Raw genomic sequence first — 17,230 nt, forward strand, 5'->3', positions numbered from 1 at the left:
AACGAGTTATGTGAGGGCCTCGCTTTACTACTGCTAGTCATATTTTTATGTGATGCGTCTACTCAGCAGGAGGAATGAAGGATTCCGGGAGAAGCAATGTGATATCCACTCCTATAAATCTTTTTAACTGCTGCTCTCCCAATTTGCTTTAGCCTTATTAAAAACTATCTTTTAGGCTTTTCCATATTTTTTTAAATAAAAATTTCCTTATATCGAAGTGCTACATTGAGATTGTATAAAGAAACAAAGTTCTGTAAGGCTCATTGTGAAAAGGCACCAATAACTTTAATGGATTGTTACTTCTTAATTTTTCAGTTTTAGATGTTATCTACTACTTTCCGACTATGGGAGGTGAAGACTTAGCTCTCTTTCCCTCCCCTCCTCGCCCACCCCAATCACACACACACACACACACACACACACACACACCATCCATCCATCCATCCATCCATCCATTCCGCCATCCTCTCAGTAAAGTTTCATAGTACTGAAAAATTTCATTGGATCTGTATGCATTTAAAGAACTACAACTATGCAAATACTAGTTACACTTGAGTAATGTAATATAATTATTTTTTATGGACAAATCGGGATTTTCCTGGAATTCATAATTATCTTTTTGTTGATGATTATTCTTTTAATGAGTTTATCACAAATTCAAGCCCCAATTCGCACCCAGCTGTCTAAATCTCTCATGAACACATCTGATATTCTATCAGTTTCATCTTTGGGAAATAACTTCCCCAGGAACTTCTAACTCACTTAAATTTAGGCAGCGGCTTTCAAAACTTGCTTTCAATCCCTGCTGCCCAGCTGTCCTTGGATCTTATCCTGGTGTTTCCTTCCTCTCCTTTCTTGTATAGGAACCTCTGGTTCTTCAGTTCTGAGTCTTTTTCTTCATCTGCTCTGGCATCTTATCGGATAACATCCATTAGTAGCTTCCTGAGAAAGAAAGGATAAGCGGCAAAGTTTTTGAGACTTGCATATTCTAAAATGTATTTATTCCACCTTCAGACTCAATTATAGTCAGGAGTGATAGTTTGTTGGATACAAAATTCTAGGAGGCAAACCATTTTCCTGTGCAATTTTAAAGGCATCTCTCTGTTGTTTCGCAGCTTCTGCTGTTGTTAATGAGAAGCTGAAATGCCATCATTATTTTTGATGGTTTGTGTGTAAAACCTGTGGTCTCTGAAAGCTTTTTTTTTTTTTTGTATTTGTTCTTCCTAGTGGCCTGAATTTTTACAAGAATGCACCTTAATGTGGGTCTGTTTTCATCCACCCTGTTGGGCATTCAGCCTGGAAACTCACATCCTTCAATTCTGTTAATATTTTCTGAAGTTGATTTTTATTTCCTTTTTCTGCATGTTCTTCTGGAACACCCCTATATAATGAGGTTGGATCTCCTGAATTAATTCTCTGATGTTCCTATCATTGTTCTACTATACACCACTTCCATATTTTTCTATTTCTGAGAGATTTGCTTAATATTTATTTCAGGATTTCTATTGTGTTTTTAATTTCTACAATCATTTAAAAATATTTTAAACATCAGCTTCATGGTGATGTTTAAACTATATGGTGTGTATAATTTATATACAACAAAGCACAGCCATTTAAGTGAACAGTTTAGTCAATATTGACAATGTATGTTTAATCAGTATATGAACCATTTCAATTATACCAAAACATTTTTTGTGCTCTTGGCTGGCTTTCATCATACATCTTTTTTCATCCTTTTACTTTAAACCTATTTTTACATTTAAAGTGGCTTCTTGTACACAACATATACTTGGATATTTCTTTCCCAATCAATACAGATGATAACCTTTGCCTTTTAATTGTAGTGGTTAAACCATTTTCATGTAATGCATTTAACTATCTGGTTGGGTTTAATTGACCATTTTACCATTGGCTTTTTGTTTGTCCCATTTAGTCATTGGTTATTTTTCATATTTTCTGCCTTCTTTTGGATTAATTGGATTTTCTTTTTTTAGTATATCATTTTATTTCCACTGTTGGCTTATTCACTCTAACTCTATTATCATCTTAAAAAATTTTTTTTCAAGAACTCTTTTATTTCCAAATAGCCTTTTAAAAAAATCCATCCTATTGGTTCTTGGATATATTTTTCTCTTTATTTCTGTGAGTATATTAATACATTTTGAGGTTTTCTTCTCACTGCAAAGTTTTTCCAATTTGCTTTCTTCCATCTGTTTGTTTTATCTCTTTCACATCAGAGGCTTTCCTCAAATGTTTCAACATACTATAGGAGGGTTCCATTTTGGATAATTACCTACCAACTATACTGGATCCTCACTTTTTGGGAATTTTTAAGATGAGGCACAGCAAGAGAAGTAGCAGTGATAGAGGGAGAACACAGTCAACAGGTGCTGAGATGAAGGGAAGCTGAATCACAAGAATGAGTAACAGCTGACGACTGCATTTCAGGGGATGCCTGTTGCTTGAGTGGGGATGAATGACCTACCAGATTCATGAGGGCAAACCACATGGCTACTGGAATAGGTTTCTGAGTCTTCCAGTTCTGTGTGTATCTATGGTCAGAGCACTTGGATTTGAATCCTGGCAATGTGACCTTGAGCATATCACCTAACTTTTCAGTCTTAACTCCTCATGTGTAGGGATAATAATCAGAGATAGTTTCAGAATTTCTATTTAGAGGTGGCTTGTGCTGGCAAGCTGATTGGAAGGAGAATTTATAGTGAGTTGGCCTAGCACATTTCAAAAAAGTCAGCTTTCCATATCAAACAATGGAGAGTGGCTGAGAGAGAGAAAGAGAGAGAGAAAGTTAAAGATACCTGTTGGCACCATTATTCCTAATGACACTGGTTGGCTTATTATGACAGTTAAATGAAATTACTTATTCTATATTATTCTATTTATTCTATTTATTATTCTATTTATTCTAAATATTATATTTATTATTAATGATGGTATAAATTATTATAATATTTTTGTTGCCAAGCATATGAATGAAGGAGATATGACAGAGAGGAACAAGAGTTTATTGAAGTGACAGGCAGGTCCTGGTGTCTCTACATTGGATCTTACTAACAAGCTTGATCAACTTCTACTCTAAATCTGGAGTTAAATGAGTGTTGGTCTATCCATTGTGTCCAATTCTATCTCTTAAGTGCTCTAGAGCACTCCTCTCCTATGGTTACTGCCTGTAGTTAAAACTGCTCGCTCTGTCTTTGCTTTATCACTGTGTTATGCCCTCTAACAATTGCATTCCCAGGGAACTTTGTTTATATCGTATACAATGACTTGCTCCGAAGATGCTGTTTCTGGTTTTTAAATTTGTATCTTGTCAGCAAAGTTCAGTTTCAAGTCCCAGTAGCCAGGCACCCCTTCCCCCCCTCCCCAACTGTTCCCTACATCCAGTCTTTTATTTTTTATTTATTTATTTATTTTTTAATAAATTAATTTTTTATTGGTGTTCAATTTACCAACATACAGAATAACACCCAGTGCTCATCCCGTCAAGTGCCCCTCACCCATTCACCCCACCCCCCGCCCTCCTCCCCTTCCACCACCCCTAGTTCGTTTCCCAGAGTTAGGAGTCTTTATGTTCTGTCTCCCTTTCTGATATTCCCCACACATTTCTTCTCCCTTCCCTTATATTCCCTTTCACTATTATTTATATTCCCCCAATGAATGAGAACATACACTGTTTGTCCTTCTCCGATTGACTTACTTCACTCAGCATAATACCCTCCAGTTCCATCCACGTTGAAGCAAATGGTGGGTATTTATCGTTTCTAATGACTGAGTAATATTCCATTGTATACATAAACCACATCTTCTTTATCCATTCATCTTTCGATGGACACCGAGGCTCCTTCCACAGTTTGGCTATTGTGGACATTGCTGCTAGAAACATCGGGGTGCAGGTGTCCCGGCATTTCATTGCATCTGAATCTTTGGGGTAAATCCCCAACAGTGCAATTGCTGGGTCATAGGGCAGGTCTATTTTTAACTCTTTGAGGAACCTCCACACAGTTTCCCAGAGTGGCTGCACCAGTTCACATTCCCACCAACAGTGTAAGAAGGTTCCCTTTTCTCCGCATCCTCTCCAACATTTGTGGTTTCCTGCCTTGTTAATTTTCCCCATTCTCACTGGTGTGAGGTGGGATCTCATTGTGGTTTTGATTTGTATTTCCCTGATGGCAAGTGATGCAGAGCATTTTCTCATGTGCATGTTGGCCATGTCTATGTCTTCCTCTGTGAGATTTCTCTTCATGTCTTTTGCCCATTTCATGATTGGATTGTTTGTTTCTTTGGTGTTGAGTTTAAGAAGTTCTTTATAGATCTTGGAAACTAGCCCTTTATCTGATACGTCATTTACAAATATCTTCTCCCATTCTGTAGGTTGTCTTTTAGTTTTGTTGACTGTATCCTTTGCTGTGCAAAAGCTTCTTATCTTTTTTTTTTTTTTTAAAGATTTTATTTATTCATTCATGATAGTCACAGAGAGAGAGAGAGAGGCAGAGACACAGGCAGAGGGAGAAGCAGGCTCCACGCAGGGAGCCCGACGCGGGACTCGATCCCGGGTCTCCAGGATCGCGCCCTGGGCCAAAGGCAGGCGCCAAACCGCTGCGCCACCCAGGGATCCCAAAGCTTCTTATCTTGATGAAGTCCCAATAGTTCATTTTTGCTTTTGTTTCTTTTGCCTTCGTAGATGTATCTTCCAAGAAGTTACTGTGGCCAAGTTCAAAAAGGGTGTTGCCTGTGTTCTCCTCTAGGATTTTGATGGAATCTTGTCTCACATTTAGATCATTCATCCATTTTGAGTTTATCTTTATTTACTTTGCAAATCTCATCACGCCTAGAAGATGGGCTGAGACAGTACATGCGGAAACACGACCCTAAATAAGATACACCAGTAAATATTTTATGATTTTCACAGACAGTTGTAGCTGAGGGTCCTGTGAAACCATACTGTTAATCAAATCTTATAAAGTGTATTTTTCTCTTCTGCTTATTTGAAGCTTCCCATGAGTTCTTATCTAAGTTGAGGCATAGATTTAAAAAGCCATTGTTGCTGAGGCTTAAAGAAGTAAATGCTCTTTGAGGTGGACTCAAGCATCCATTTGCCTGCCCTGGCTAATGCCGAAAAGCTTGGCATTCCCACGCTCCACACATCTAAGGGCCTGAATTTACTTTGAGTCAGTCTCCTTCCTCACCACCCTGACCCATACTTCAATTATTTGCTCCTCCCTTTCTCCTTGCTAGATGTGATGCTCTTGCTCTGATTTGGCTTTTCTGAATAGGTTTTAGCCTTGTTTGAATCATTATCACTATGAAACCTTTACATGAAACTCCTTTGTATAAGGGTGTCCACAGGTCTGACTTTTGGGGCCTTAGAAAGGACACCACTCTCTGAGCCTTCAGTGAATCATTTATTCTTCCCAGGTCCCGGATTGGAAGTGGGTGAATTGAATATTCTACAGGTATTAAGGGCTTTGGATATCACGAAATCACCAGTTGTCAACATTTATTCCCATCAACACTTATGAAGGAGAACTTTCATATCAATAACACAGTCCCATGAATATAGCTGGATTTTGTGAAATTCTTACTACACTAGTAATATCATTATTCTTTTTTCTCTCACTCAAAAATGCAGCTGGAAATGTCACTGATAGTGACATTATTAATGGGATACTCTTAAATCTACTGTAGTTTATGGAAAATTTATAAACCACATTGCTTTATGATGCATAACAAATTGCTTAAGTTATAATTCATTATTGATTAAGATACTTCAGTTAATTCTAAATCTTTTTCTTTTTTAAAAAAACAAACTTTTTTTCTTAACTGTGGAATTCTTTTTAGTAGGGACCTATTTCTGAGAAGCCCCCGTGTAAAACAAATTCAGAGGGTATCTCACTGATTGGATGAGGGTAGGTACTCAGACCTCAATCCCTTCAGTGTTCTTTGGACCCTGCAGCCCCTCCATGAAGTCCTTAGAGCTTTATAGAGCACAGTTTGAAAGCCAGATACCTTTGATTATGTCTTACGCCCCAAGCAGTGATTCCATGACATTGAACCACAGTGAGAGTTCCTCCAGGATAAGGCATCTAGGAAAGTATTTTTAGGAGGACACTGTAGAACTGTGAAATCAGAGTCCCACTTGGAGTACTGGAACCAGACTCGGATGCATTGTCCTATTCCATCGTTACCACGTCCCTCCAGGCCCTGAGATAGTTTTCTGACTCTTCTGTGACTCAGGATTATCAGCCAGAAGGCAAGGATGCCTTCCTTGGCCTGCCATCCTTTCCCAAACTCTCACTGCCATTTCGTCTCAATCCATGCTGACCTCACCTGCCTGGCCCTTGTCTTACTGATTGCCCCTCTTTCCACCTGTGGCCTCTGGAACCCCCCTTCTCCCGTCGACACACTTCATTATATATTCCATACCATTTTTCTCTTTGCTCTGTGTTTCCTTATCTTGGTTAGTGACTGCACTATCCTCCTCCTCTTGCTTTCTGAGTCATCACCTCTGATTACTCCCTCTCACATACACTCCACTTCATGTTCAGTCACCAATTCGTGTTGATTCTAGGCTCAAAAATGTCTCTCGGGGGGCACCTGGGTGGTTCATTCTGTTAAGTGCCAGACTCTTGATTTTAGCTCAGAGCAGGATCTCAGGGTGTGAGACTGCGCCCCGCACTGGGCTCTATGCTAGGTGTGGAGGCTGTTTAAGAGTCTCTCTCTTGTGCACATGCCCTCTCAACCTCCCCCATCTCTCTCTCTAAAGAAATGTCTCTCAGATGTGAGGGCAATCTGGTTGTGACATCTGTCACTCCATCGATCACCAGGGCTGATTTGGCCCCTCTGTCTGGCTAGGCGGGTGTCCCCTTCCTCTCTCAGTGCTCCATGTGTGACCTTCCCAAAGCTGTATGATCAGTCAAAGAGGACAATCTTCCCTGAAAAAAGAGGACTGTTCTTCAGTGGAGGGTGTTGGAGTAGCTGTGTCAGAACCTCCAAACAAGCTCTCAAGGTCCATTTGTAGGGAACACATTTGTTCTGAAGTCTGGGAATGAAGCTTCCCAGACTCCAGACACATCCAGATGAGGTGCTGCGTGTGGCAGTCTGCCTTTATTTAAAAAAAAAAAAAAAAAAAAAAAGCTCTCAGATCTGATATCATCATAATCCCTAGGCTCTTAAAATAACTTTTTGCACAGAGCTCTGAATATAGTCTACAGTCAACAAAGTTTGCTGAGTGCAGTATGTATTAGTTTTAATCTTTCCCAAATGCGTATGCCCTCTTTCTTGTCTTCTGTCCCGTTTGTTCATATTCCTTCTGGCCTCAGTCTCATATTTGGATGAAGATATTTAAGATTTCTTTCTATCGAATATTTCCCATGGGCAGTCTTTTGAAAAACTAATACTTGTAACCTTAAGGTGGGATTTTCATGAGGTATTTTGCAAACTTGAGTAATTTTAGTCAATTTTCCTATGTAGAGCAGCAGTTTCCAACCTTGATGTTTTGATTGGGCATTTCAGAGGTCCCTGGGGTGTAAATGGGGGAGATATGGGTAAGTGAAATTAGCACTGTGATGGAGGGAGACCCTTAGGGGAATATGTGTCAGGTGGTCACTTCTACTTGAGGTTATGGAGGTGGGAAGGTTGTAGAGGGCTTCAAAGAGAAAATGGCTTCCACATTTGGAACTTGAATGTTGAGTTTGTGTTCAGATAAGGAAGAAGGGATGAGAAAGTTTAAGATAGGTTAAACCAAAAATAGTAAGATGTGTTCGTTGTATTTTATAGAAAGGTTAGGATTTTAATGGTTGAAAGTGGAAATGGACATATCAAGTGGAAAGAACAGTAATAGTTAAGGCATGTGGTTTAGGACATGTCCAGGACTTACCAACAACTCTTTGATCTCATGAAAAGATGTATCAAGAGAAAAGAGTAGATAGGCGGGTGGGTTTTAGTTATGGAAGGTCACGAGAACTATAGTAAATAGTTCAACTTTACAAAATGGGAGTGCCAGAGTGTTCTTTACATGGGAAAGATAGCACCAGAGCTAAGCTATAAGGTCAGAGTTCTGGTGAACCACGTGAGGACCTGCAGCAGGGAGAGACTGGTAGGATGCATTGACCAGACTTGGGACTGACAAGTCTCTAATGGTTATTGAAGAGTTTGGTGAGCAGATGTCATAACCTTATCTTCCATTTAAGAATGAAAGTTATGGGGAAAGAGGAAAACTAGGCAGATAAATATTGTTCAGGGCCCTTAACAGTTTGGGTTTGTTTTGTTTTATTTTTAAGATTTTATTTTATTTTATTTTTTAAAGATTTTATTAATTTATTTGACAGAGAAAGAGCGCACACGCACAAGTAGGCAGAGCTGCAGGCAGAGAAAGGGGGAGAGGGAGAGGCAAGCTCTCTGCTGGATCCCATAATCCTGGGATCATGACCTGAGCTGAAAGCAGACACTTAACAGACTGAGCCACCCAGGCATCCCTAAGTTTGATTTTTTTGAGGAGACTGCTGTTGCTAATGAACCTTGCCTGCAGTGAGGAGGTGGAGTGGCAGGAGAGGAGAAATTGGTGTGGGAGGATTGCTACCTGTTGCAGCGACTATCTGATCATTTATATATTTCTTCCCCTCATCAGCTACCTTTCCAGCAACTACCATCTGTAACAAAAGGAGAGATTTTATGGAAGAAGATTTAAGAAGAACATTAGGTAGGCATTTGTTCATGCTAGCAGTACTTGACATTTTACAGGTTCTAATTCATTGAGTCCTCATATCAATGCTACATGTAGGTTTTTTTATTCCTCTTTTACAGTTGGGGTAATCAAGTCTCTGAGAAGGTAAGTTACCTATGCAAGGTCACACCATGAATAAATGCAGAACCGAGATCTAAACTCAGGAATATCCAGATTCAAAGCCCATCCATCTTCAAACAAATGTTGTTTTGCATTTTTGTATTATCTTAGGAAATGTTTTTCTTCTCTTATGAAGTATGGTTGTTAATATATGTCTCCTAAATTGACATCAAATATTCCAAATCTAGGTAGTAAGTTAAGGAGCAAATTAAAGAAACCCACACAATCAGACACATCCTTTTCCATTTTCATTCATGCAGTTTAGTTTCTATGCACTGAAAGGCCTGTTATCACAAAATTAGCCAGCCACAAATGTAAGTGACATTTTTTTTTCCCTTTTCTTTTCTGATTACCAAGAGGATCTCACCTAAGATTAGAAAGTATTTTGGTGCATCACCTCTCATGGGAATGTAAAAAATAAATTGATAAATTTATGCACCACTGTGAATTCTTCATGACTGAGTTGTCAATTGCTTCCTTCAGGCAATGAGCCAATGTTTATTAAGTTGCTACAATGGGCATAGCGTTTTGTGAGGTTTTGTGGAAAGTGTCAAAAGAAATAGCAGTAGATGTGATTTCCCTCAAAGACAGTAGTGATCTAATGAAGGAGATGAATAAAATATATAAGAATAGAGGATCACTATAAAGCAATGATTATAACAATGATAGATACATGCCTAGAGACTGTAAAAATAGCCAGAATTGAGTGGAATTGTTCTCCATAGAAATATGGTAAAGTAGAAAGAACAATTTTCAAATTTTATAAAATTGTAAATCAAAGAAGTCTATGATATTCAAATACTCATTAGACATTTTTTTTTTGTATTTGGGATTTCAGTTTCTCAACCTTATCATCAAGACTCACTGCCTCCAATCATCAATATTTATTGAGCATTTACAGTGTACTAGGCACAATAGAACATTGTCCCTGCTCTTGTGGAGCTTACATTCTAAAAGAAAAAAAATACACCTCTTTTAAAATGGTATTTTTGTTTGGTGTTTTCTGCAAGGTACTGAGGAAATAGTCTGTAGGGTGAGCTTTGGGTATAATTTAGCCCCATCATTATTTAAAGAGAGGAAGAGGAAGGATTTAAAAGGCAGACAATGATAGACCATTCAGGATAGGTAGGGCTTACAAGGAGATAAACACAATCTCGTCAACTAAGGAGAGATTTGCTGCAGTAAATAGGATGAGGGAAATAGTTTGTGGGATGCAAGCAAAGGAAACAAGGTATCCTTAGACATTGAGTGGAGCCAGAAAGATCATGCGGCCTTTTATCCAAGTACATGGCCACCAAGTAGAAATGGTTGGTGACAAGACAGAAGGCTAAAAAAGGTAATCCTGTGCACCTGACAGAAAGAATAAAGGATCAAAATTGAAGGCAGGCTATAACAATATCAAGAAATTCTTAAAAACAAAAGTGATTTGGAAGCACAAAACTTGGTTAATGCTACCCAATGTCATGATGGGCCAAGAACATTGTGGCTTCCTAAGTTAGAAAATACCATATACCAAAATTTTAAATGGAACACATTACTTTTTTCCAATCAATCCCCTGTCTCTGAAAAAAAGCTTTTTTTTTTTTTTTTCCAGGGTAGGGGAGGAATATGGGACATGGTTGGGAATAGTAGTAGTTATATTAGTAGTATTTTGTTATAATAAACTTTGTATTTAAACTTGGTAAAAGCCCATTAGCTGCCAAGAGGGAATAAGGAATAAATTTCTAAAAATGTACAATTTCCTTTAAAGAAGTTTCAGAACCAAGAAACTAATTTACATGAAAAGCTGTAGAGAAAGTAGTTGAAAAGTCCATTCATAAAACTTTTATTCCACTTACATGAATTTAATACACATGTTCTTAACAATTATGCTTGGATTGTTCATGAAAACAAAGCTAGCCATCATCTCAAGTTATTTCCCTGTTTACAGCACATGCATGTTAGGCAAGTATCAAAAAAAAAAAAAAAAAGAATCACAAAAGCAAAAAACCAAAACAAAACAAACAAAAAAAAAAACCTAAAAAAAAAAGTTAAATACATGGGATTTTTGTTTTGCTGCTATGCTTGATATACATAAAGTAATGGATATCAAGCAATTCATTTTTACTGCATCTTTACTTGTACATTTGTTCTTAGTTGTCTAACACATTTAAATACAAATAAAAGGAGTGTAGCAAAAATAACGAAAGCAAACAGCAGGTAACTTTACAAATAATGGAATGTGAACTGTTTCTGCCCTTATCCAGAGTAAATTGGGTCACAACTAAAGGAACACTTCTGCAAATGTAGTCAAAGATGTGCACACTGAGAATGAGTATTCCACAGATACTTGTGGTTCACATGTAGTATCTACGGGATACCCATTTCTACTACAGCCTTATAAGTGCTCTAAACCTTAAAGTATCCACAATAACTACACCTGTATCTGGAACCAATTATCCCTTTTACTCCCCACCAGGACAAACCAGTATGTAGGCAGTTTTCTTTGCTTAGACATGGAAGCAGTTTTAACACTGGCCCTTGTGAAGCCACAATGTACCAAAAGTACTATGCCAAACATTTATAACTAGTATAAAAATCCCACATCCCCATATTGGCCACCTCAAGATGAAAACAGATGACTCCCTAAATGTTAACTGGCTCTACTCCCCTAATATTCAACATAAAAACCACATGGGAAATATAGAAATTCAAATAGAAGTAACATAAACCTGTCATAAATCGTAAACAAAAGACCATATGTGGGACAGCATGAATGACAAATGGTCTACTGTGTGTGTAAATTTTAGAATGAGGCAGACAAAAGTTGCAAGGCCAGTTAATTTTCCCCTCCTTCTCCTGCTTCAGCTTCGTCTCCTGGGGTGTCCGATGTCCACAATGTCAAGTTGTCTCTCAGTAATTGCATTATTAGCGTGCTGTCTTTGTATGACTCTTCACTTAATGTACCAAGTTCAGCAATGGCTTCATCAAAAGCTGTCTTTGCAAGAAAGCAGGCTTTCTCCGGGGAGTTCAGAATTTCGTAATAGAACACAGAGAAGTTAAGGGCCAGACCCAATCTGATAGGATGTGTTGGTTGCATTTCCTTTTTGCTGATTTCAAAAGCTTCTTGGTATGCTTGTTGTGACTGACCCACAATCCCTTTCTTGTCATCACCAGCAGCAACTTTGGCCAAGTAACGCTAGTAGTCTCCTTTCATTTTCAAATAGAAGACTTTGCTCTCTGCTTGTGAAGCATTGGGGATCAAAAACTTTTCCAAAAGAGACAGTACATCATTGCAGAGATCTCTTAGCTCGGTCTCAATTATCTCTCTGTATTCTCAAGCCATCTGCTGTTTTTTCTCAGCACCTTCCATCTTTTGCTCAATACTTGAGATGACCCTCCAAGATGACCTATGGGCTCCTACAACATTTTTATAAGCAACTGAGAGAAGATTCCTCTCCTCATTGGATAATTCAGCTCCTTGCTCAGTTACAGACTTGATGCAGGCTGGCATATCATCATATCACTCAGCCTGCTCGGCCAGTTTGGCCTTCTGCACCAGCTCATTTTCATCCATGACTGGGTGCTCTGTGTCCGGAGTGGGTGGCGGCGGACAGAGGGGCGCTCAGCAGTCTCTGGGCAGCAACAGCGAGGCTAAGACTCTGTCCGTGGATCTGGCTGCTCACAGGCTACAGTGGCTCCACAGACACCCTCCTTAGACATTTTTATGACTTCTTGCAAACATTATGACTTTAGTTTTTCCAAGTTGTATAGTCTGTGATTAATAGGTGATATAAAATTGAAAAACTTCAATTCAAACCAATTTAGTACACATCTTTGACTTTTTTTGGAAGCACATAAAATTCATTCTTTTTCAGAGTTGCTCACATTTAAACACAAAGATAACTAAAAGGCTACTAAGCACAAATGAAACAGTACACAGAATCACCAGAAAAAAATATTTATGCTATTATGATAAAAGTTACTCATATTAACTCTCCATTAGAACGTTGATTATTTTGAATTTAACAGTAAAATAAGGTATCGTATTGATGTTACACATCGGTGAAAAATACATTGAAGCAGCAACTATTCTCTGGGTCTTTTGCAATTTGAAAATAACTGTGAACAATTACTGATTAAGAATTAATAATCACATTCAAAAGAGCTGAATCAATAGTGGTGATGGTATGTGGTTCATTTAGTTATGGAATGCAACAGCCTTGGAGTCAGGGTTTTGAATTCTGAATATCTTTAATTTTTATACTTTCATGCCACAAAAACCTACAATAAATCATACTCCTTTAAGAAAAGTGTGATAGGGACACCTGGGTGGCTAGTGGTTGAGTCTCTGCCTTCGGCTCAGGGTATGACCCTGGGGTCCTGGGATCCAGTCCCACATCGGGCTCCCTGCATGGAGCCTGATTCTCCCTCTGCCTGTGTCTCTGCCTCAATCTCTGTGTCTCTCATGAATAAACAAATAAAATCGTCAATTAAAAAGAAAAGAAAAGTATGATAGAAGTGCCTGGGTGGCTCAGTCAGTGTCTAAATCTTAATTTTTGATTGGGTCATGATCTCAGAGTTGTGAGATGGAGCCCTGTGTCAGATTCCCACTGGGCGTGGAGCCCGCTTAGGAGTCTCTCTCTCTCTCTCTCTCCCTCTCCTTCTGCACCCCATGCTAAAAAAAAAAAAAAAAGAAAGGAAGAAAGAAAGAAAGAAAGAAAGAAAGAAAGAAAGGTATAATAAAATGGCTCAAATGCTAGGTGGGAACAGGGGATTATGATTCTAGTTCTGTTTTAGAAGATTATTAACTCCTACTTTGAGCAAATATTGTATATCTTTGAGCCTTGGTTTCTTCACTTGTACTTTCATTCAACAATTTTGGGGATGATCTATGGTATGATAGGTATGGTTATGAAGTGATTAAATGAGAAGCAGTCTTTGCCTTATTAGGATGTATATAATAGAGAGAAAGCAGTAAATGCACATAAGAATGTAGTTTCAGATTGTAAAACGTCTTTGAAGGAAAAAAAATGGGGTGCTATGAGGGAGAACCAAGGGGCTGATGGCGAACCATTTTTAAGTTTTCTGGTGACACCAGACTCTCTGGGAAAGTGACATCTGAGCAGAGACTTGAAGGTTGATGAGGAGATGGCCAGTTTTGAGAGAAGAAAAGGGAAAGACTGTGCCAGGACAATAAACAACACCCGTGAGACCCTGGCGAGAAAGAATGTGGCATGTTTGAGGAATCTAGGGAAGCTGATGTGGTTGTAGCTGAAGAGACAAGAGGAGAGTGGTCACAGGGTGGGCTGAGTGAGAAACCGAGATCAGTGTAGGGACTCTCAAACCTCCGTCTTGTTCAGGCCATTGGGTTTTATCGTAAGTGACGTGGGAAGCCATTGAGGAGTTTTAGATGAGTGATATGAACTTTCAGGCCTCAGTGTGGAGAATAGACTGAAGGGACACAAGAGGAAGGAAGAAGGAAAATGAAGAGACTTAATACATTGTCCCCCTGACAATGATGGTGGTGGACTTTCCTTTAGGGTTGGTGATACAAAGGGACAGAAAGGGAAAGAACCAGCAAGTATTACAGATGCAGAGTGGACAAATGTCATTAATAAATTGACTATGGGGGGATCCCTGGTGGCTCAGCTGTTTAGCACCTGCCTTCAGCCCGGGGTGTGATCCTGGGGTCCTGGGATTGAGTCCCACATCGGGCTCCCTGCATGGAGCCTGCTTCTCCCTCTGCCTGTGTCTCTGCCTCTGTCTCTCTCTCTGTCTCCCATGAATAAATAAATAAAATATTAAAAAATAAATAAATGGACTATGGGGATGAAGGAAAAAAGCAGTGTCCATAATGACTCCTGGCTTTCTGGTTTGAGTAACTGTAGACTGAGGAGGGGCCATTATTGAGGTGAGGAGGGCTGGGAATAATGATAATGCCTATACCTCTGTGCTGCTTTGGGACTGCCTTTGGAAAGATCTATATATTTCCTGGGGTTGGTTCATATATAAACAAAAGCCATTTATAGAAATTGCATTCTGGTTTAGCATAATATAATATATTTCAAGGACAACCTTGAAAAAAATCAGATAATGGATTCCTTTTTTTTTTACTAGGAAATAATATCTTGGGAAAATATGAATATTAAACAATATATGCTACTGCATTGTGAGGGAAACAGAAAATCTAAGGAAAAAAACTTTACATTTTTTTAAGTGGTATGTGGCAAACATTGAAAGAGTAAGATACATAAGTTGCAATGTTAGAGGGAGGAAATTGAGATATAAATAGATTGGCCTATAAAGCTCCCTAGGGACCATCTTCCTCATTCCTTGAAGAAAACTAATTTATTGTTTTCCTATCTTCAGCAGCTCAGTGGTTGGGGTGGGCAAAGAGGATTTAGTGGTTGAGTCAGGTTTGGTATTTTTATGAAATGAGTGTAGGGAAAGAACCAGGATGCTCTTTGTAGACGTGGGTGGGAGAGTAATTAGAATTTTCTTGTGGCTGAAGACAGGAAAAGTGAACTAAAATTTAGGGATCGTGCATAGGAAACAAACTGAGGGTTGCTGGAGGGGAGGGGTGTGGGGGATGGAGTAACTGGGTGATGCGCATTAAGGAGGGTAAGTGATGTAGTGAGGCCTGAGTGTATTTTTTTTTAAGATTTTATTTATTCATGAGAGACACACAGAGAGAGAGAGGCAGAGATGCAGGCAGAGGGAGAAGCAGACTCCATGCAGGGAGCCCGATGTGGGACTCGATCCTGGGACCCTGGGATCAGGACCCGAGCCAAAGGCTCAACCACTGAGCACCCAGATGCCCCAGCACGGGGTGTTGTATAAGACTGAGGAATCACTGAACTTTACCTCTGAAACTAATAATACACTCTATGTTAATTAATTGAAGTTAATTTTTAAAATTTAGGAATTGTAGCAACAAGCAGTTAGTTACTCCTTTCTCATGATAAAAACCTAAGACAAAATGCACCATGCAAGTTCCTAAATTCATCCTGTTGTTTCGTGCTGCTAGGACATTTCTGTATGACAGATCTGATCTGGTATAGTGCTAGAAAAAGCACCGGGCTGGGGACAAGTGCCAAACCTGCTGCATACTCTATGTGGGACTTTGGGCAAGTTCCTTAACATTATTCAGTCTGTTTCTTCATTTGTAAAATAGGAACTGTAGTACCTGCCGCAAGAGTATCCTTGAAGGCCAAATAATATTTTCTTTTCTGAAATGCCTGCTATTATGCCTGGAGCTCCGTGGGCTGTCACTAAATAATTATTGAAGCAGAATCATGGAATTGCTCCTTTAAAAATAACAGATATAGTAAATATTCTGGTAATGAAATCATACTATTTTTAGATCTAGATTTTTCACTTTTAAATTGGTATTTTAGGGGCACCTATGTGGCTCAGTCAGTTGAGTGCCCGACTCTGGGTTTTGGCTCAGGTCACGATCTCAGGGTCCTGGGATCAAGCCCTGCATCAGGCTCTGCACTCAGCCGGAGTCTGCTTGTTTCCCTCTCTCTCTGCCCCTGCCCCCTACTTGTGTTCTCTCTCTCTCTCAAATATATAAATAAATCTCTTTAAAAATTGGTATATTATATAATATTTTATGAAACTTCTTAAATGCACCTCTTTCTTGTAAAAATTTTTACTCTGAAAGAATTGTAGATTCACATGTAATTGTAAGAATAGAGATCCTGTATGCCTTGGACCCTGTTGCTCCTAATGATAACATCTTACATAAATATAATGCAGTATCAAGTGGGAAAGTGGGAGATTGCTACTGATAATCTTACTGATATTTTGCTGTCAGCTTTACATCTACTCCTTTGTATGTGTGTGTACTTGGTTCTAAGCAATTTTATCCTGTGTGTCGATTCCTATGAAACCAATACAGCCAAGAGACCAAGCAGTTCCATCTCAGAGATTCCTTGTGCTACTATTTTGTAGCTACCTCCACTTAAACTCCTCTTTTAACCTCTGGTAACTACTAACCCATTCTCCATATCTAGAATTTTCTTATTTCAAGAGATTTATATAAATGGAATTATATATATAATCTTTTGAGAATGACTTTTTTTCTACTCAGCACAATTCTCTTGAGAGTCATCCAAGTTATTGTGTGTATCAATAGTTCATTCCTTTTTATTGCTGAAGTAGTGTTTAATGATTTGGATATACTGTAGTGTGTTTACCTTTTCAGTCATTGAAAGAGAATTTGGTTGTTTCTAGTTTGGGGCTATTAGAAATAAAGCCTCTATGAATATTTGTGTGCATGTGTGTGTGTGAATCCAAGTTTTATTTATACCTTTTTGTTTTGTTTTGTTAATTCATTAATTTAATTCATTACCTCAGTATTTTTAAGTAATAGATAAGGAAATA

At 38.7% G+C, this 17,230-nt stretch overlaps 1 long non-coding RNA gene and 1 pseudogene across 1 annotated transcript in view; one reads left to right on the forward strand and one right to left on the reverse strand.

Moving 5' to 3' along the window:
• The window catches only part of LOC112914874 (uncharacterized), a 158,018-nt gene that overhangs the window by 34,825 nt on the left and 105,963 nt on the right, over nt 1-17,230 (forward strand). Inside the window, exons 6-7 of the long non-coding RNA XR_011994881.1 lie at nt 8,645-8,716; nt 8,821-8,845. This is a non-coding gene — a long non-coding RNA (uncharacterized lncRNA). The remainder of the gene's footprint in view (nt 1-8,644; nt 8,717-8,820; nt 8,846-17,230) is intronic.
• On the reverse strand, nt 11,645-12,466 carry LOC112914873 (14-3-3 protein zeta/delta pseudogene; annotated as a pseudogene).

The sequence above is a fragment of the Vulpes vulpes genome, chromosome 10, assembly GCF_048418805.1.
Source record: "Vulpes vulpes isolate BD-2025 chromosome 10, VulVul3, whole genome shotgun sequence".
In the NCBI taxonomy this organism is placed as follows: Eukaryota; Metazoa; Chordata; class Mammalia; order Carnivora; family Canidae; genus Vulpes; species Vulpes vulpes.